The sequence below is a fragment of the Hippopotamus amphibius genome, chromosome 8 (genome assembly GCF_030028045.1).
Source record: "Hippopotamus amphibius kiboko isolate mHipAmp2 chromosome 8, mHipAmp2.hap2, whole genome shotgun sequence".
NCBI lineage: Eukaryota > Metazoa > Chordata > Mammalia > Artiodactyla > Hippopotamidae > Hippopotamus > Hippopotamus amphibius.
Window position 1 is genome coordinate 124,611,319 of NC_080193.1, and position 21,074 is coordinate 124,632,392.

The 21,074-nt window shown below is 37.3% G+C and overlaps 1 long non-coding RNA gene across 1 annotated transcript in view; it reads left to right on the forward strand.

The window, feature by feature from the left end:
- Window positions 1-19,887, forward strand: part of LOC130858231 (uncharacterized) — a 48,429-nt gene extending 28,542 nt beyond the window's left edge. The window contains exons 4-5 of the long non-coding RNA XR_009055023.1: window positions 13,531-13,655; window positions 19,752-19,887. This is a non-coding gene — a long non-coding RNA (uncharacterized LOC130858231). The remainder of the gene's footprint in view (window positions 1-13,530; window positions 13,656-19,751) is intronic.
- Window positions 19,888-21,074: the final 1,187 nt, after the last annotated feature.

The following is a 21,074-nucleotide window of genomic DNA, read 5'->3' on the forward strand; positions in this document are numbered from 1 at the left end:
TTGGGTTATTACAAATAGTGCTGCTATGCAAATGACATACATGTGCATTTCAGTTAGATATATAAGAAAGGAATTTCTGGATTATAGGAGATGCATTCACTTAGCTCAAGTAAGTATTGCCAAACAGATTTCCAAAGTAATGGATGTGCCACATCCTTACCAAAATTTGTATTTTCCATCTTTTACATTTTAGCCATTCTATTGAAAGACTAATGCGATGTACTGAATTCGTATTGTAGTTTTAGTTTTTATTTACCTGATGTCTAAAAAGTGAAGCACCTTTTCTAATGTTTATTGGCCGTTTGAATATCCTCTTCCATGAAGTGCCTGTCCAGGTCTTTCACCCAATTTTCTATTGGCTTGTCTGACTTGTTCTTTGTTGTTCTTGATTCTGAATATGAGTCTTTTGTTGTGTATATGTGTTGGGAACACCTTTTACCTCTCTGAAGCTTGTTTTTTCATTCCTTTAATAGTGTCTTTTGATGAAGACGTTCATAATTTTGATGTAGTTCAGTTTATCAGAGGTTTTCCTTTATGGTCCATTTATTTTGTGAGTATCCAGTTTAAGACTGCTGACTCTGAAGTCATAAAGGTATTCACCTATGTTTTCTTGTGAAAGCTTGTTTTGCTATTGACATTTAGATTTATAATTCATCTGATATTGATTTTTTTATATGATGAAAAGTAGGAAGTATAGTTTTGAGCCTTCCAACTCCTATAATACTGTGCAGTGGGGATGGGGTATCTATAAAAATTGGTGAAAATGAAGCTGAGTGCCAAGAGACCATATCTAACACAGTTAACCTAGGCGAGTTTTTACACTGTAAAACATGGAGCTCCAAACTGTGAACATTACTGAACCTCTTTTATTTATTTATTTATTTATTTATTTATTTATTTATTTTTTAGCTCTTTATTGGAATATAATTGCTTTACATAGCTTTTGAGGTACACCAAAGTGAATCAGCTGTATTTATACATATATAGCCATATCCCCTCCCTCCCGCGACTACCTCTCACCCTCCCTGTCCTGGCCGTCTAAGTCATCACCCATCATCGAGTTGATCTCCCTTTGTTATATAGCAACTTCCCGCTAGCTATCTATTTTACAAGTTGGTAGTGTATATATGTCTGTGCTACTCTCTCACTTCGTCCCAGCTTCCCCTTTGCCCCCTGCCCCCCCAACCCCATGTCCTCCAGTCCGTTCTCTGCATCTGCATCCATATTCTTGCCCTGTCACTGGTGAACCTCTTTTCAATATGACCTTCTGTGAAAGCGATTTTCCAGATTCCACACCTCCCTAACAGCAACAGTGTACTTCAGGTACTTTGCCCCTTTTTCCTTATCCTGCCTCTTGGAATGTCATCATTGTTGCAAGAGCACTGTGTTCTTCTTCAAAACTTACAGCAAGAATTGATCTGCTTTCAAATAAATGAAAAGAAGCCCAAGGTTAGACCTCGTGAGTAAATGTGAATATTAGAATACTTTTAAAGATTTGTAGTTTTATTACCCAATCTAAGAAAGTGTGGTCAGGTACGGAATATTGTTCTAAAAGGCTTGAGGACATGGAGACAAACTCAGTGTCCATCAATGGATGAATGGATAAAGAATTCATAAGATACACAGATACATATATATATAGTGGAATATATATATGTATATATATGTGTGTATGTGTGTGTGTGTGTGTGTATATATATATATATATATATATAGTGGAATATTATTCAGCCATAAGAAAGAGGAAATCCTGCCATTTACAATAACATGGATGGACCTTGAAGGCATTGTGCTTGGTAAAATATGTCAGAGAGAGACAAAACTGTATGATCTTACTTATATGTGGAATCTTTAAAAAACAAAACAAAAACATAGAAAAAGAGATCAGATTTGTGGTTACCAGAACAGGTTGGGCTAGGGGAGGAGAAATTTAAGGAAGGTGGTCAAAAGGTACAAAATTTCAGTTGTAAGATAAGTAAGTACTAGGGATGTAATGTACAACATGAAGACTATAGTTAACCCTGCTGTATAATATATAGGAAAATAGTTTTGAGTAAATTCTGAGTTCTCATTACAAGGGAAAAAAAATTTATTTTTTTGCTTTTTCCTTTGATTATATCTACATGAGATCATGGATACTGACTAAATGTGTTGTGGTGATCATTTCACAATACATGTAAGTCAAACCGTCATGCTGTACACCTTAAACTTGTACAGATGTATATCATTATATCTCAGTAAAACTGGAAAAAATAAATAAAAGGCTTAAGGAAAAAATGAGTTCTCCTAGGTGGGTTAAACAAGCTCCATCGCCTTACCTCTCCCCACTTAGAGGCACAGCCACCACTGGCAATTTTTTCTTCATGTGGAAAAATTGATGTCTTAATCTGATGTAAGGTACTATACAAAGGAGGTTTGAAATGAGCTCCCTACAACCAGACTTCTCCCCATAGGAGTTTCCTCTAGAAATTACGGGGTGACCCCTGAAACAATAAAATGTATCTAGAGCAAAATTCTTCTCAACTGCCTTGAGCCTGAATTCCTGCTCTTTCCTTTGACATTTGGATATATCCTTTGGTTCCCTAATAATAATAACTGAAACGGGTTGTGAAATATGACTTTTGTATTATTCGATTCAATTTTTATTTCATGTTCCCATGTCTCTGGGTCCTTAGGAAAATAACACTAGTCATTTCAGGTCGTACTGAAATGGTCATTTCCAAGCCATACTATACAGTTTCAGGATCTTACATAGTGCCAAGGCTTCTGGAACAGGGTGGGTACCTTAGCTGGTCCTTAATTAGTTCACAGTGATACAGCCAAGACTGATATGCACTGTAGGGGTCCCATGGCCCCCTTATATCTAGGGGTCTTCTGTTGTTTCTGGGTTCCCTAGAGATCTGACCATCTGCATAGACGCACCTGGCCGCACTTGCCCCTAGGTTCTCCCAATTCCTATCTGCCAGGCACTCTTCCAATTATTTTATATGCATTGTCCTACTTAATTTTCATCATAACCCTATATGATAATTGCTATTATTATCTACATTTTATTTTTTATTTTATTTTTTACATTTTTTTCATCTTTATTGGAGTATAATTGCTTTACCGTGTTGTGTTACTGTCTGCTGTACAACAAAGTGAATCAGCTTTATGTATACATGTATCCCCATATCTCTCTCTTGAGCCTCCCTCCCACCCCTCTATGTCGTAATCAAGCATAGAGTTGATCTCCCTGTGCGATTATGAGGACAAGGAGTTTAGGTAATATGCCCAAAGCCCTCGTATCTCATTAGTGGTGAAGCTTTTGCTGTGGATTGATTCTCTTTACTCCTTTGAATGAATGCTCATTAATAACATATTTGCCCACCCTTGCTTTGCCTCTCAGATCTTAGACAGATCTCTTATTATCATCTCCACTTGCCTCCAGAATTTATCTTTGCAAAGATCCATCACACCAAGGCCTGTCAGTCATCTTAGTTAATCTTCTTATTTGATTTACGAAGCAGGTATTTGAATGCACCAGCTATATGTCCAACACAAGTTCTGATGACTGAATGGGATAGGGAGGAAAGAAATACAAGTCCCTTTCATCGGAAACACAAATGGAATTTAACTTAATTAGAAAGAAACCTAAGTGCTTCAATCACTAACCATTGATTTGACCCTTGAGACTCAGATATATGAACAGCTGTTGTTGTTTCTGATGGCCCTTTCATCTGCATCAGCTCCCCGAAGTAGCGCACGTTTCCTCTAATGCTCGTCTGAGAACTGCTGAAACTTCTGAAGGGCCCACCTCCACCCACAGCCCCCCTCAGGGTTCAGTGGGTCTCAAGTGTCAATTTCCCAGGGTTCACTCAGGCTTCCATAGGGATTAGGATAAGGATGGAATCTTTGGGAAATTGAAAGTGCCATTTTAGACTCAATATATTTTTTTTAAAGATTTTTTTGATGTGGACCATTTTTACAGTCTTTATTGAATTTGTTACAACATTGCTTCTGTTTCATCTTTTGGCCTTTTAGCTGCAAGGCATGTGGGATCCTAGCTCCCAAACCAGGGATTGAACCTGCACCCCCTGCATTGGAAAACGAAGTCCCAACCACTGGACCACCTGGGAAGTCCCGTAGACTTATAGTTGTGATAGATTTTAAGGATGAACCTGGTACCTAATCACCAAATATAAGGTTTTTATGGAAAAATATGTACATGTCCCCCAAAAAATAATTTTGGAAACTAATCTGGCTACACTCCTTGATTATGAACCATGTTACATTCTTTGCATTTCTTGGGCACCTTAACTGGTAAACCCAACCATTTCAAGTGGAACTTTTGATGTCTTCTCTATTTGTTACTCTTTCAGAATGAGGTAGCTATCTCTGTCCTGATGCCAATTCTCAACTTAAGCCAATTAGTACCTCTAGCCAATTCAGAGAAAACAGATATCTCTGGTAGGGATCATTTAAGACTTTACAGCCGTGTTTTACAAAGTCCTAATTACCCTTGTTTATCTGGAATCTCCTGAAAATTAATCCCTAATTAACTGAATGTAAGGTGACCTACTGTGGGAACTAGTTTTACTGGAACATTTCATCCTAGACTTCTGTGATCATTAGTTTAGTCCTAGAGAAAAGTAAATCAGAACCATTTTCTCCGTTTTGTCATGTAGTAGTGGTACAGGAGCCTGATCAAACAGTGCATGATCCCGATGGAAAGTAGAATGTTAGGGCTTCGAAAGAAGAAACATGAAACCCTTAACCCCAGAGAGTTATCAGTTTATCTTGTTGCTTAGATTAAGAGAAATTTCAGTAGGATGAGATCCCTGGATACAGCACCTGCAGGAAGCAGAGAGGACTGAAATGGAAGATAACTCCAAGCTTTGTCTTGAGGAATCTTTAAACCTCCATCCATCTCAATTTTGTTATTTGTGAAGTGGGGTCTTAACAACTGTTTAATAGGAGAATTATAAGATCGCGTCAGATATGTGAAAGTGTTTTATGTTTAAAGCAGTATATGCCACTAGAGATTTTGGAAATTGGTTTTTACATTTCCTTTGCTTTTTAACCTAGAAAGTGCCCTGACCAGCCATAAAGACCACATCACACATTTTTAAACCATTGCTAGATTTTTTTTTAATAAATTTATCTATTTATTTATTTTATTGGCTGTTCGTTGCTACACACGGGCTTTCTCTAGTTGCGGCAAGCGGGGGGCTACTCTTCGTTGTGGTGCGTGGGCTTCTCGTTGCGGTGGTCTCTCTTGTTGTAGAGCACGGGCTTTAGGCACGTGGGCTTCAGCAGTTGCGGCACATGGGCTCAATAGTTGTGGCTCACAGGCTCTAGAGCACAGGCTCAGCAGTTGTGGTACACGGGCTTAGTTGCTCTGTGGCATGTGGTATCTTCCTGGGGCAGGGATCGAACCCATGTCCCCTGCATTGGCAGGCAGATTCTTACCCACTGCGCCACCTAGGAAGTCCCCATTGCTAGATTTTGATGCTGGTGGTATGATAGTAGCAATAGCAAGACAAACAGAAAGAGGAGTGTGGGTGTGTGGTGGGGAATGTGTGCGTGCATGCCCATGTACTGGGTTTGCTTCATGTTCTGGAAAGTTCTGTGAAAGCCATCCAGTGTCCAAATGGGAAGGAATGCAAATCAGGTAGGGAATCTACCCAAGTGTCCAAGAATCCACATTAATCTCACTGACAAAATGACTGTCGGTCTGAAGTCCATATCATTATTTTTTAAAAAATAATGACCGTTTTTATTGCTAATAGTTTCAAAGACTTGTACAGATGTTTTTTAATCCGTTATATTGGTTAAGATTTTTAAAGTTAGCTCTTAAGACAATAGCTTAAGATGGCTCTATTTAAGAGATGAGGTAAATTCCAACATAGAAGCAGAAATGGTCTAAAACAGATAGTTTCTTCCAGTTCCATTCCAATGGATCCCTTAGGCTGGATTCCACCTCTTAAAAAAAAGAAAAAAAGAAAAAAAGGCAGGGATATGTATGCACTCAGTAAGGGTGGAGAAAGGAAAGCTGATAGTGACTAACTCCAGTTTATAGAAGGAGAGGATTATGCTTCCACCCCCATAAGCCTGATGCTGGGAACTCCCATATAGAAAGATGAGGCAGATCTTGACATGAAAGCAGTTTGAAATAGGGTCCCACCCTAGAAAAGAAGCTAAATTCATTGTTAACTTCTAGACTACACAGTTAAAATGTAAGAACAGCAAGTGCCCCCATACACTCAAAGGCCTTAAACATGTACTTGTCTTTTGGTGAGCAATTTCAATTTTAGAATTCTATCCTTAGGGAGTAATTAAGCATATATGCAAAGATTGAGTTACTGGGCAGATCATCCAAGCTATGTTCATCATACAGAAAGAGTAAAAGCAACCTAAGCAGCCAACAATGAGTTTAGTTAAATAAATACATCCATATAACATGTACTATTTATATTTAAAGTAATGTTATAGATAAATATTTATTCATATAAGATTCTAAAATTTATTAAGAACTAACACAGGTGACCTATTGTCAGCTAACTGATTCTAATTTTGTAAAGTAAATAAATGTATGAATGTAAGTGTGCTTTTAAAAGCCCTTAAAGAGCTTCTGACTCAAAATGGTAGAATGAGCACATGCATTTAATCTCCTCTTGCTCTCCAAATCCCACTAAAATGATTTTAAATCAGATACACTCACAAAGGACACAGTTTATAAAAGTGCAAAAACCTGATTTCACCCCCTGATTTCACCCACAACCCAGCTCACGGTCTTGCCTACATCCCTTCAAATGGAAAGAAAGCTGAGGAATGAGACAAGAGAATGGGAAGAGAAGGTTTTTACTTTTTATTTTATACTTTCTGTACTATTTGAATTTTTTAATTAGTATGTATGTATTTTTGCAACTTTAAAAGTTATTGAAGGATAGATACAAATGTATTAATGCAGTAGCACCACACCATTTTGCATTTAGCTTCACGAGGATTCACCTAAATTTGGTAAAGGTAGAAGGCAAAAGAGAAAGAATAAGAGAAAGAGCGAAAGGGAAGAAAGAGAGGAGGAGGGGGCAAGCAAGAGAGAACGTTTTAAATGGTGTGATGATTTCTGCCTGACCTGTCTTTCAATTAGCTTGAACTTAACCCAAAGTTAATCTGATAGGATGTAAATTTGATCCATTTCTGGTCCCGTGCACTTTTCATATTTGTAGTATCTGGTCATGGGGCTGTGATTCTAGTACTAACAAATCCTTTTATTTTTATTTGTTTATTTAGACTTAAATAACATGGCTTAAAACACAACTACTTCATAAGGGCTCGACTCAGGAAGCAATATTCTGTTCTGACGCTGAGTGACCTAAGGTATTTTAAAGGGTAATTCTCATTCCTCCCTTGATTTGGAAGTTAACTCCCAAAACTATGGAAAGCCAGTGCAGAAATTAGTAATCAGTGGTGGTATTAGGGTAGTTTTTATTCTCTTCCCCTCTCTCTTTAGTTGTATTTTCTACTTGAAATATGAGGAAGTGTTCCTTTTGTAATAAAAAAAACTATATTTTAAAAAAATTTTAATAGAATGTGTAGCTCTCATTCCGTCTTCACCTGGCCGGTGGGCACCCAGTGGCTCCTAGTCTTTTACAAAGGCAATCAGATTTCGTGACTCTACTCTTAGAACTATCTCATTTCCTCCCAAATGGAGTACTTTTAGTGATAAGATACCATAGTATCATAATTTTGTACCTTACAAAACTCAATCTGTCAAATGCTATTCATAACTAGCCCTTCAATTGTTTTTCTTTTTCTTTGTGTGAAGTGCTTCATGAAATTTTAAGAAACTCAAATTTATATTCATCAGTAAAAAAAAAAATTTTTTTTTTCAGAATTTGAAATACACTTAGAAAATGCCATTTGTAGAAGAAACATTAAATAGGCTACCTTTTTATTATGTAAGTTAAAAAGCCATCCAAGAAACTTCACATAGCGTAAAAAAGGAATTCACATACCAATGATTAATCTGTGTTTCTGCCTGCAAAACTGAGCAATCAGGGTTGGGCTGTCCCCAAAGAACAACTTTGAAATCCTGAAAGGGTAATCAAGCATTTATCTTAGAGGCCTGTGGAATAACCAAATCCTTTGGATGTTTAAAAGGTAGAGAATAAGAAGCAGCTGAGGACTGCCTGCTCTCAAGGCAGGGCTAGCTCTGTGGAAATGTGTCCAAAACTGGTAGCCTGACCAGTTGCAGTTAATGGCTCTGCTCTGTAGAAGGTGAGACTTCAGAAGACCGCGGGTGCTGTATGGAAGATAGGTACTTGAATAGATACCTAATTACAAGTTAGGAATCCAGTTTTAATGCCTTATTATGTGATGCAGAACAATTTATTTAAACTCCTGGACTCCTTTATTTTTATAGATTTAAAATGGGAATCATACTATTTGTTTAATCTGCACATTAAATGAGAGGCCCCCTTTGGATATACAGTGCTGGGTCCTAACGTATAAGAATAAGCTTGCAAACGTTTATTAAGACAAAAAGATAAAACACAGCCTACCTACAGCAGAGTTGTTGAGCCATTTAGTGTGGGAAGTGGCAGACAAGCAGTTCCTGATAAGCCCAGTGGGAAGCCTGGAAACATCTGTATGTTCCCCTTTAGCATTTTGCAACTTGTTTACTTGTTAAATTAATACCCTGACAGCAAGAATTGCATTTTTCTTGCATGGAATCCATATCTAAGAAAGCACACGCCTGGAAGCTGTCAACAGCAATATGCTTGCCAAGTTAGATGAGCCCACTGCTGGGGTTGGCGTGGATAAGCCTTAATCTTTTCTCAGGGCACTGAAGCAAAGGACACAGGAGAGGACCTGTCAGGAGTTTTCAGGTGAATCCCATTCCGCCTGACTGTCCACCAGAGGCCTGCACTGTAGCCTCCTCCCCTGCCATCTGACCAGCAGGGCTGCTGCAGTGCTTTATGGATGATGAAGACATATTTTCTGCTCTTCTTTTTAATTCCTCCTTCTTTCCCTACTTCTGAGATGGGGACTGCATGGAGGGTACCAATTTGACCTGGAGAGTATGAACTAGATGTTCTTGGATTATGGAGCCTGGCCTCAGTAGGGAAGAAATGTATCCTAACCTACCAGTCCCACCATGATATCCAACTTTAAGCTTTAAGCATCTAAAACAAGAACAGTTATAGAAATACCAAGCTTCTCGTGAGAGCAAGATCAAACAAGGTAATGAATATAAAAGCACTTTGCCAACTGTAAACTATTTGAAACAAATAAATCATGTTAACAATTATTGTAGTGCATCTTTTCAAAGGGAAACAGCCAAGACCTTGAGTGAATAGAAAAGTCACTGGCCCAACACTCACTGACTTCCATCAGACCCAAATCTCCCTCTCCCTTTTCCGCACCCCAGATTTCCTCACACCCTCGATCTCAATATCAGATTATAGAAATTCACAATAAGGCATAAATGAGGATTAATTCTTGTGGGATAAATTTACGTGTTAAAAGAGCTTGTTAATCAAAAGAATTTTATTTTGATGGAATGATCTGTAGAGAAAAAAGGGAAACTGATTTTTTTTAATGTAGTTTAGGTTTATTTTTTCAGATCTCAAATTAATACATGTGATAGTTGACAGAAATGTATTCATATTTTCACCAAAAATTATGTACAAAAATCTTCATGGCAACATTATTTGTAATAGCCCCAAACCAGAAACAATCTGAATGCCCACAGATAAACTGTAATCTATTCACGTAATGCAACAGTACACAGCAGAGAGAATGAAGGAACTAAAACTTTATGCAACAACATGATAAATGTCACGAACATGGTGGTGAGTTAAGGAAGCCAGGCACAAATGAGTATACACCACATGAATCCATTTATATAAAGTTTAACAGTGAATTCACTGGCTGTCCAGTGGTTAGGATTCTGTGTTCTCACTGCTGGGGCCCCAGTCAGGGAAATGAATCTCTGATGTTAGAAGTCAAGTCTGTTTTGGTGGGGAAGCAGTACTAACTAGGAGGGAGGCACAAGAGTAACTTCTGGGGTGGTAATAATGTTCTATTCCTTGATCTGAAGACTGGTTATATAGGTGTATTAATTTTGTGAAAATTTGTTGAGCTATAAACATATATGCATCATACATACTTAGTTAAAACATGCATGTTTTAATTTGGAATACATGCATAATATACTTAAAAGTTTACTAAAAAGTTAGCAGCATGTTTATTGTGGAAAATCTAGAATATAGGAAATTGGTGTTAAAGGATAGCTTTTGAAAAAAGTAAAATCATGATTCATGTAAATATCAAATTAACACACATTGAAGATTTTATTTAACTGATTAATTAATGAGGAAACCAGTAAGATGTTATAGGCAGTTCAAATGATTTGATTTACAGAGATTTATATTATCTACCAGACAAAGTTCATTTGCATTGTATTAATAGGAATCATTTTACACAGCTATGGACAGAAAACATTTGCATCACTATCAATTTTCCAAATGTTAACCCTCTTTCTCTACTGAGTTGTAAAATAGACTAGTCAAAGACAATGAAAGCAGAAATAAGTAGAATGGAAGAGCTAAATTTCATCCACTAAATTTCAAAACAACCTGTAATCCTTCTGTTCAGGGACAACCTTACATATACAAATTTCGTGCCATATTTTTTTAATATCTGGCAAGAATTGTCTTAAATCTGTAGCAAAACTTGACTGCTTCCATATTGAGTATAGATTTTCCCTTTGTTCCAGAAAGCATTTGTTCACATTCCTGGTTATTTCCTCAGCATACTTTCTTAGAAGGAGTAATACTAAATCAAAAGATTCAACCATTTTAAGTCTTTTGATATGTATTGCCAAATATAGGAATACTTTGGAGCACATAGCTGGGTTGGAGGAAGGAAGAAAGAAAAAACCTTTCTAGGCTACCTGACCATAAGACTTCAGGAGTAAAATGTATGTTTACAGTCTTGCAACTACCCACTATCTGCCTTCTCCTTTCCCTTTGCTTTCGGACTTCACCAGGATTGAGCAAAAACTCAGTCATCGACTGAGGAAAAAGCGTGGGTTGGCACAGCAAACCACAAAAATCTCCAGTTCAGATACAAATCCAAGATTACAAAGAGATCTTCCTATGTTGATGGCTTCATCTGTGTTGGGTTATAAATCCCTTGAGGGATTTTCCAGAACTCAAACCCCACTTCCTCCATGTGACTTCCTGTGCTCATGTGTATTTTCTGATCTGTTTTGCCAGTGAGGATTTAAAATATTCTCTAAGCTACATGTATCTAACTATGAGACCTAAATTGTTCAATTATTCAATAGTGTTTATCAATTGCCTTCTAAGTGATGTGCTAGTCCTGGGGTAAGTGGTAAGCAAAACAGACTTATTCCTGCCCTGTGAGTCCCAAAAGTATGTTTAGCATATAATAAATAAAATATAACCATGTACATGGAATGAACATCATGCATTTTAATGTCAGGTTATTTATTGTTTTGTTGTATTTGTTGACTGTTCTCAGGAGATAGGTCTTCTCCTTCCAATTAATAAGATGCACCTTGAAGGCAGGGGCTATGTCTTCACTTTGCTAGCATCTTCCAAAGTATTGTGCACTTAATAGGCACCTAGTAGAGAGCAACCAAATTGAAAACATTAGTGCTTCATGTCTGCATGGACCAAGCAAGTTATTCCTTCCAGCTCCTCAATTATTCTTATAATCTCTATGGGAATAAGTAACAAATGACTGGGAAACATGAAGTAATTTATTATGTTAGTGATCGTTTTATATTTTATCTTCACCAATAGGTGGCATCATCAATTTTGAAATTATATTTTATGTTGTTATAGCCCCAAATTTTAAGTATGGAGTTCATTCAATAAATGTTTATTGGACATCTTCTAGGTGGAAGCTGCTCAGCTGGCCACCACTAATAGGGTGAAAAATAAAAATACTACAGATATGCTTTAACCTACTTCCTTTCCTAGTATACCCTAAAAGACATTCCACTTTCAGATTTCATCCTTTTTCTATAAAATAATCTCTAAATCTGAGATAACGACTCAAAAACAACAGTTTTGTGTGTGTGTGTGTGTGTGTGTTTAACTCAACCTAATATCTTATTTTAAAAGGAGGAGAGGGATGCTAAGTTAAACAAAATGTAAACCAGAAAAATATGGATTGGGTAGGGTTGGGTTAACCTGCAGAATTTAATCCAAGTTGGCTTTTTAGTTAACATAATTTACCACTTCTCAGTGAAAGGAACTTTCTTTCCTTTTGGAAGATAAGAAGAGTGTGATCCAGGCACAGCAGAACTATTTCTACAGCTTCCAAGTCTGCACAGTCCCATCTGGAGATAATAAAAGGTCCCATTCCTCTGTTTATTTCAAAAGTTTCATTCTCTGGAATGACCTGAGGTTGCAAACTGTAGAACATTTGCCAACTAAAAAGGACTGCTGCCTGAATGTTACTCAGGAAGTGTCTAGTCCCCAGGAGAGCTCCTCTAAGCTCTCTTTAGAGTAGAAAGAAGTCCCTTCTGCCCTTCCCAACAACATTACTTTCTCCACAGGCTGGGAAAGGGGGAGGGGGAGCAGTGGGGAAATGAAACTGCAATATTTGCATAAAACACCTTGTAACAGTCACTAATGTATCCACCTATTGATAAGAGAAAGGGGACATTTGACCAGATATGTGCTTCTTTTTACTGAGCATTTTTAAAGGGCAGTGAATGACATCAGGTACTTTGAGAGATGCAAAGATGGAGCATACAAAGATTTTTGCCATCCAGGAGCTCCCAGTCTAGTAAACACAATAGTGTCTTGTGTAGTAGTGGTTAGAAATATGGGCTCTGGGTTCTATTCATTTGAACCATGACTCCATCACTTTCACATTCCTGAATAAGTTACTTAGCCTTTTCATGCTTCAGTTTTCTAACCTGCAAAATGGGAATAGAGTCATTAGGAATATGAAATGAAATAATGTATTAAGGTTGTAATGAAGAATGTTTATCATTATTAATACTAATAATTGTAATATGCAAAGGAAATGTTCAGTGTCATAAAAGAGGTATATATAAAGAGCTATGAAAACTCAGGGGCTAGAGGCATCAACTTCTCAGCAGGGCAGGGTAGAGCAAAACATTCATTGTTAGTGTTTAAGAAAAAACGAGACAACAGACCCCAAATGGAGTCACTTGTGTGAAGCCATATCACCAATCAAGACTCAATACCTAACTTAATTGCAGTTTCAACCTCCCCCAGGAATATGATCTTAACTGGTCAGTCTGGAATTTCCTGGTCAGCACTAGTGAGGTAACCCACCTGCTAGACCCCTTCCATCCTCCAAAGAAAGATGAGGTAATCTGCTCCTTCCTTGTCTTGCCCCCTTCTGCTTATAGAAGCCTTCCATTTTGCACAACTCCCTTCTGTCTGCTACCTGGGATGCTGCCCAATTCACGAATCATTGAACAAAGCAATAAGATCTATAAAATTTACTCAGTTGTATTTTGTTTTTTAACAGATTTGGTGGCAGCAGTGGGATCTGAAGTGAACTCCTGATGGCTTCAGGGACAACAAAAAACACAGGCATGGTACTCCACAAACCCGCTGAGTTCTCTGTCTTCCTGCCATTTCCGAAGGTCATGGGTAAGTTCCTATTGGTTCTGAGTTTCACTCTTTTTGGATTGAGCTCCTGATTTAGTTGGCTTTCCAGTCCAGGGCAGGTCAGTTTAAGCTAGCAGACAGTTCGACCCAGAACTGACTCCTAGCCCTTGGTTCATATTTCACTTCCCCATTTGATTGGAAATCTTAGTCCTTGGTTCTGTGACCAGATTTCATGCTGGCAACTGTTGGCAGTTTAGCCTGTAGTTTCCCATTTGTTTGGAATCAGTTCACAATTACCATTCTTTGGAGTCTCCTGTTTCAATTCTCTCCCTGACCCCAACTCCACATTGGGAATGGCTGGCAGTGTACACAATGCCTTTTATTGGCCAGTCTGCAGCAACATTTCTTTGGTTACTGCTTGGTATATTAAGGTGCTCTTGTTTGCTTGTTTTGTTTTGTTTGGAATGAAAGGCTATTGCTGACAAGGATCTTGGAAGCCTAAAAGCCACAAAAATTGGTGTGCATGGATCGAACACTTAAAAGCTATTAGAGCAATTGCCACCAAACTGTAACACTCCTGTGTTAGGATAAGTTAGCCACAGAATGGGTAGATTGACACTAGGTCACCAGACAATCTCAAGAAAATATTCATGCAATGAAGTACACTGTAAAATACCACACAATTCCCAACCAAGCAGCACATCCCTTTTCAGTATTAGTTTGACTCCAAAAGCTTAGGTAAATAAATACATAATTTAAAATAATAATTGTGTTAAAAAATAATAAAATTTAAAAATAATTAATTATTTAATAACTCTTAAATTCTAAAGAGTTAAGCACACCACCTTCCAGCACACCTACTTAATTTTATGTCTAAGTAGTATAGACCTGGAAGCTGTAGATATTGACAAAAATGGCAAAATCTTACTAAAAACAAGCTAGGATTACAGTGGCCATTATGGGGAACATTCCAATTAGACAAAATCATTCATTTAAGAAGTGCACTTGAAAGCACGCATTCCCAAATCAAACAGAAGAGATACCTATTTTAATTGGTATGCAAAAGCCTCCAAAAGTCTTCATGATTCCAAAATAACTTCGTTGAAAGATTCATTGCAAAGGCTAATGAAAAATTAAAGACACAACAGGTACCTAAAACACAGTAAGACCAATACGGCTCCTATTGCTCCTCTCTACCCTCATCTACCTGAGTACTCATATTCCACTAATTCTCTGTCCGGACTGCCTTTCCCTTCTGAAGCGGCTTTTCAACAGTTTAAAATAAAACCACCCAAGGTTGCAGGCAATCCTCCTCAGGTATCTTTCACTCCTTGGTCAAAGACTGAACTAAGGGCCATACTTAAAGAATTTGCTAAACCCAGAGAGGATTTAAAAAAAACAACAAAACACTTCAAAAGGTTTTTGAAGAATTTAGAGTTATCATCTGGCCTATGACACTGGTCTGACAGATCTTTATCAGCTTGTGCACATGCTGGTAGAATCTGGTGAAGCACAAAAATGAAGAAAGCAAAATACAAACCCCTGAGGATGATAATCTGAGATCCTCAGTCTTCAACATGGTCCCCTATGGACCAGAAAATGCTCTCAAAGTAGAAACTGATATTTTAAGGGTCATTCCTAGAGTCTTCCTTGGTCTGTTATTCAAACATGCAAACAAAAGAAAGATGAGTCTGTGGCAGACTTTAAAGCTCATCTGGAAGCTCTTTTACGACCGCTTTCTGGATTTCATACAGTAGATGAGGTCACCCAACCTGCTCCAGCTACCCTATTTGTAAATGGATTACGTACTGAAGTTACTGGATTGGTAAAAAGACAAAAAACTGGGATGGGAGCCTTGTTACCTGTTTGACTGAACTTGTGACCATAGCTAAACACTTTGAAAGGACTTTGGAACAAGATTGTAAACAAAAATCCACCAACCTATTGGCTTTAAAGTTATACCAGCTCCAAGGCCAGCCACCTAAAATAATGCTTGGGCCCCCTACATCACAGTCTCCTAGGGGGTCTATCATTAAAATGTTGGCTCAGGGGTTAATGTCTCAGTTGTAATCAACTGGGACTCTGGAAAAGATAATGGCTTAAACGGCCTATGCACAATTTTCAACAGATTTGTAGATATGAATGCCCTCATATTGACCCTCAAAGGAGGGTCCCTGTTATGGGCCCCTCCCAGAGTTGATGAGATTGAGGGATTTTCTGGTAAACTGTTACGTTATTCCCTTAAACAGCCAAGGGAAACTAAAATTAAAATTAATGGAAAAACTTGCCAAATTCTGGTAGGAATTGGAGCTACACTCTCTATTTTAAACCTCTCTCAGAGCCTGCAGATGTGGTCCTGGAAAAACTAGCAGAAGCTGCCTAAGGGCGAGAATTCTTACCAGAGTCAGCTGTCCCAGATCTCTGTCTATAGTACCTAATAAAGAGAGAAAAATAAAATATCTTTTGCACCTTCTTTGGGAACAACAAAGGAGTTGTTCAACAATTCCGGAAATATTTACTGTTTGTCCTGGCTGAAAATGGACACGAAATTTAGGAGGATTTTTTAAGTAGCTCTGTGGTCAGAAATTGGCCAGGCTAAAAGCTGATATTCAGACCCTGATAGGAATTTTTTTAGACCTCTTCCGCTAAGCTAAAATAAAACTATGTACACAAAGAAAAAGAAAAACCTTCTAAAGATGGGTGGAACAACCTATGATGTCATTTAAGTTGCAACCCAAGTACTTGAAGAATTAAAAACAACTGCCCTTTTCTTATGAATCTTTACAAAACCAGAAATGCTCCAAGAACTCTTATCTAGGTCATCTCTTTAAAATATAAAATTCAGAGAGGTAAATCTCATTAGAAGAAAAAAGGTGGAAGGGGAGGTCATTTTAAACTTAGGCAAATGAAAAATCTCTTATATGTCTTCTCCACAAATATTAGTAAAAAGATCTGGCCATCTGAGCAGGTAACCTTAACATTTCATCTGCCAGAGAACATCGATCCAACTTCTTTTATAACAAGTGAGTTTTGTATTATTATACCCGATCCATAGCAGTAATTTTAAAACAGAAGCTATAAGATCTCTATTTTCATCTGTCTATATGTTTGTGTGTGTGTGTGTGTGTGTGTGTGTGTGTAATAGATATGTAGTATTTTTGGATGGTAGTACCAAAGTTAATTTGTAAAAGAACTCTACTTGGCTTAAAGAGAATTAAACACATATGAATTAGGAATTCCTAAAACTCTCAAAAATATAATGGAAACTAACCCAAATGCTTTTCAGGTTCACATGATCTGAGATAACCTTTGATAAATAAAAGCTAGTTTGTTTGTTGGATTAATTAAAATAGTGTATGCATTCAGAATTATCAGCATTAAAATAATACAGGCACACTTTATTCTACCGGGTTTCTTGGTCAAACAAGTTCACCTAATCTTTGTTACACAATTTGTCAGCGAGGAAAATAGCTTGGAATGATGGCTGACTTTGTCTAATGTCTCCTGAAATTTTTGTGGGTAGTCTAAACATATTTATTGCGAATAAGTGAATTTAATAGCTATAAACAGGATAAAGGTTTTTAGATGAACTTTTAAAATAGTTTTCCCAAATCTTTTTGGTAAACTGAAGCCTTAAAGTTTTGCTAAATTAAATTAAATGATGGTTAGTCATTATATATCTAGATCATTTCTAAATGAGATAAAATACTAAAACATTAATTACTAAACACAGGCTTTTGTACTTTTTGCTTCCTTTCCCAGAGGAACCAGAGATACTTGGATTTATTAGTAAACATGTTTCACACCACACTAAAAATTTACTATGAGAAAGCATATATTTCTAGAAATTAGAAAAACTATTTATAAATTTGTCAAACCACAGAATACTAATATAACAGTTCACAATTGTTTACACATATATATTTATATATGTATACTAATACACACACACACACACACACACACACACACTAGGGTGAGTCAAATATTATCCGCACTCTGGCTATATAATTTCTACAGCCAGAGTGTGAATAATATTTGACTCACCCTCGTAGGTACAATTAAAGCTACTGGAAGTAATAAGGGAAACATCTTCATCTGCAAGGAAAGTAGGATGTATGTTTTCAGTAAAAGAAGGTATAAGGAATGGAGATGCATTTTTGTTGAGGAAAAAGAAAGCAATTTTGTCCTAAAGTGAGACTGGTTATTTCAGAATGGGAAAGAGGAAAAACACAGGACAAAACTGTAGAAGGTGTGTAGAAAAGGAACCCTGGGGAAAGAATTTTACATGTGGTCAAGCTGGCTAAGGTTAAAATGAATTTATGTAAGTTAATGAGTTTTAATATCAAAAGTAAGCTGATATATTAAAATCTGATTTTCTCACTGTTGTAAGGATAGGGTTTTTTTGGATTATTGTTCTGCTCTTTCTTTTTAATGGCACACAGGTTTAGTTGCTCTGCGGCATGTGAGATCTTCCTTGGAACAGGGATTGAACCCATAGCCCCTGCATTGGCAGGCAGATTCTTAACCACTGTACCACCTAGGAAGTCTCTGTTGGTCTGTTCTTAACAAGACATTGTAAACAAAGGTTTTTCTTTACCTTTTAAGTGATCTGTCTAGAGAACAAAGATTCTGTGTTTTATCGAAATAATTTCCTGTGTTTGTTATTTTTACCAGGTTGAGTAAACCTATTGCGATTACTATCTTCTTACTATTAAAAGAGCTAAGCTTGGCTCAGAACCATGTAACCTTCTGTATATGCATTCAAAGTCTTTGTCAATATGGTTAAATGGCTAAGTATTGTTTCACAGTGACCTATGATCCTATATGACCAATTATTTTAAAATCTTTTTTTTTTAAGATTTATTATTTATTTATTTATTTATTACTGCATCAGGTCTTTAGCTGCAGCAAGCAGGATCTTCATTGAGGCATGCGGAATCTTTCCTTGGAGCATGCAGACTCTTCATTGTGGCCCAGGGGCTTCTCTCTAGTTGTGGCCTGCAGGCTTCAGAGAACATGGGCTCTGTAGTTTGCGGCACACAGGCTCTCTAGTTGAGGTACGTGGGCTCAGTAGTTGAAGCACGCAAACTTAGTTGCCCCATGGCATGTGGGATCTTAGTTCCCTGACCAGGGCTCGAACCCACATCCCCTGCGTTGTAAGGTGGATTCTTTACCACTGGACCCAGGGAAGTCCTGTTTTAAAATCTTTTGATATTTGTTTACAAACTTCCCAAAATCAAATTCTGAATAAAGTCTTTTTGATTTGTAACTAACTTTAGGATTTCCCAGAGGGTCCCTGGAAAATCACAGAAGATTTGTTCTTTTTCCTTATAAAAAGGGAGAGGTTAAACTAATTAGGCTTATTTGATATGTTAAATTACATGGGAAGCGTTGTCAAATAAGAAGCAATATTAAGCCTTCGTTATGTTGTATTTGTATAGGTATATGTCATAAGTGTTCCAGAAATTGAGCGAAATTCCTGGAAATCTGATATGGTCTGGTCTAATATAATTAGTCACAATTAATTATCTAAAAATGTGTATGTCACAGAAATAACCAAATTTCCTTGTCAATTAAGTTGTAATGAACTCTCATCAGATCTTTTTTTTTCTTTTTCTTTTTTAGATCTTTAGCCATGTCCTTGTTTTAAATCTTTTTATCATTTACAGTTATTGTTTTACTCTGATGCTTTTGCAAAAGTGTTCTTGCAAAAGTGCTTCATCTTTAAGGAGATTCATGGAAAGGCTTTGACAAGTACAGATTTCTGATAACTTTAAGATCATAAAACTGAACTGGGTAAGAACTTCCAGAACCAATGGAAAAACTGGATTCAAGGAAAACAAGTTCATGGGACAGAATCAACTGAGGAGGAGGATTATAATTTTTTACGACTTTTTGTTTGAAACATTGCTGGTTCCTTAATGGTTTGTTTTTCCAGATTTAAGGAAACCTTTTCCCGTAATTTATACAAGACACACAGCAATTTGGTAAAGTATACCTTTGTAAACACAGATGAAACATTTACTTTTTCTCCCTACCTGATCCCTCCATAATTAGAAAATTCTTGAGTGTTCTTCCACAGAAATTGTTAGCTATTTGCATAAGTTCAACATGAATCTGTTCTTCTTCTAACAGGACACAATTGGAAACATTGGCTATATCACCAAGGCTTTGACTGGAACATCATATTTAAGAGAGATATCCATGGACTCAGATATAACCAAAGTTTATGTGCTCAGTCACTGTTCTTGCTACACTTACATAAATAATCAGGCCAAGTTTAATGCAAACAAATTAGTTTTACTGTATTTACCTTTTTTTTCTGAATGGGGGAAATTGTAGAGAGAAAAATTATGTTTGTACTTTTGTAGCTATTGTATTCTAGTTCTGCTAATTGTCTTTAAGGTTTTGCTATATACCTATAAACCAGTCTGGATTCTAAACTCTTGTAATTTCCTCAAATATCTTGCTACATTTCCAAATTTCTCCGTTTTCTGATTTGGAATCACTAAGAACATAGAAAGCCCTTGAATCTCCTTGGAAGGGACTATACCAGATCCTCCTAATTACTAGATGGCAGCCAAATTTCAGGGACTTGAACCTTAGGCATACATCTCACAGCTGTATTCAAGTCAAATCAACTAGGAAGAGAGGTAGCCAACATAGAGATAGGCTGCTTCCTCCCAAGGCACTGGATCAAGACTTCACACCTTAACTACTGGCACTGGCCTGAAAAGATAACACCACTGTGCACATCTCCCAGGCCATTGCTAAGGAAGGTATCTGGAATTTGGAACAACTTTTTATTTTAGGCTAGGAGATTTACTTCCTGAATGAACTGAAAACCTAATTGACCTCTGGCTTGAATGGGCCAATGCAACAATTTCTGCAAGTGAATCCATTAACAACACCACTTTAGTGGACATGGTTTGTGCCCCAACAAGATTTGTCTTTGTCTGTGATGGTTACATTCTCCTTTGGCCTATGGATGCCTAGATGGCTAGTGTATAACGGGGAAAATGCCTCTTAGGTTATCTAACCATGCCCCTAACTATCCATAATCAAACTGAGACACCTCACTGGCCAACTCCCCTGAATTTTACATCATCGGGTTAGGAAGGACCTACCAGCTTTTTCCATGATTCAGAATTCTCTTCCTTTGGCAGGTCCCTACTTCCCTGGGTAGGAGTAAATATGAATGAGGCTATGATCAGGAACATCTCCTTAACTCTTGAAAGTATTGTGGGGTCTACTGCTAAGAAAATAGCTGCCCAGCAATAGTCCTTAGACTTTTTGGCTATAGTTGTTCTTGGTAATAAGATAGCCCTTGATTATCTTTTAGCTGAAGAAGGAGGTATCTGTTCTATGTGCAACACCACCTGCTGCACCTGAATTAACATTTCTGGAGAAGTTGAAACTCAGTTACATATGATCACTAAGCAAGGCACTTGGCTTGGA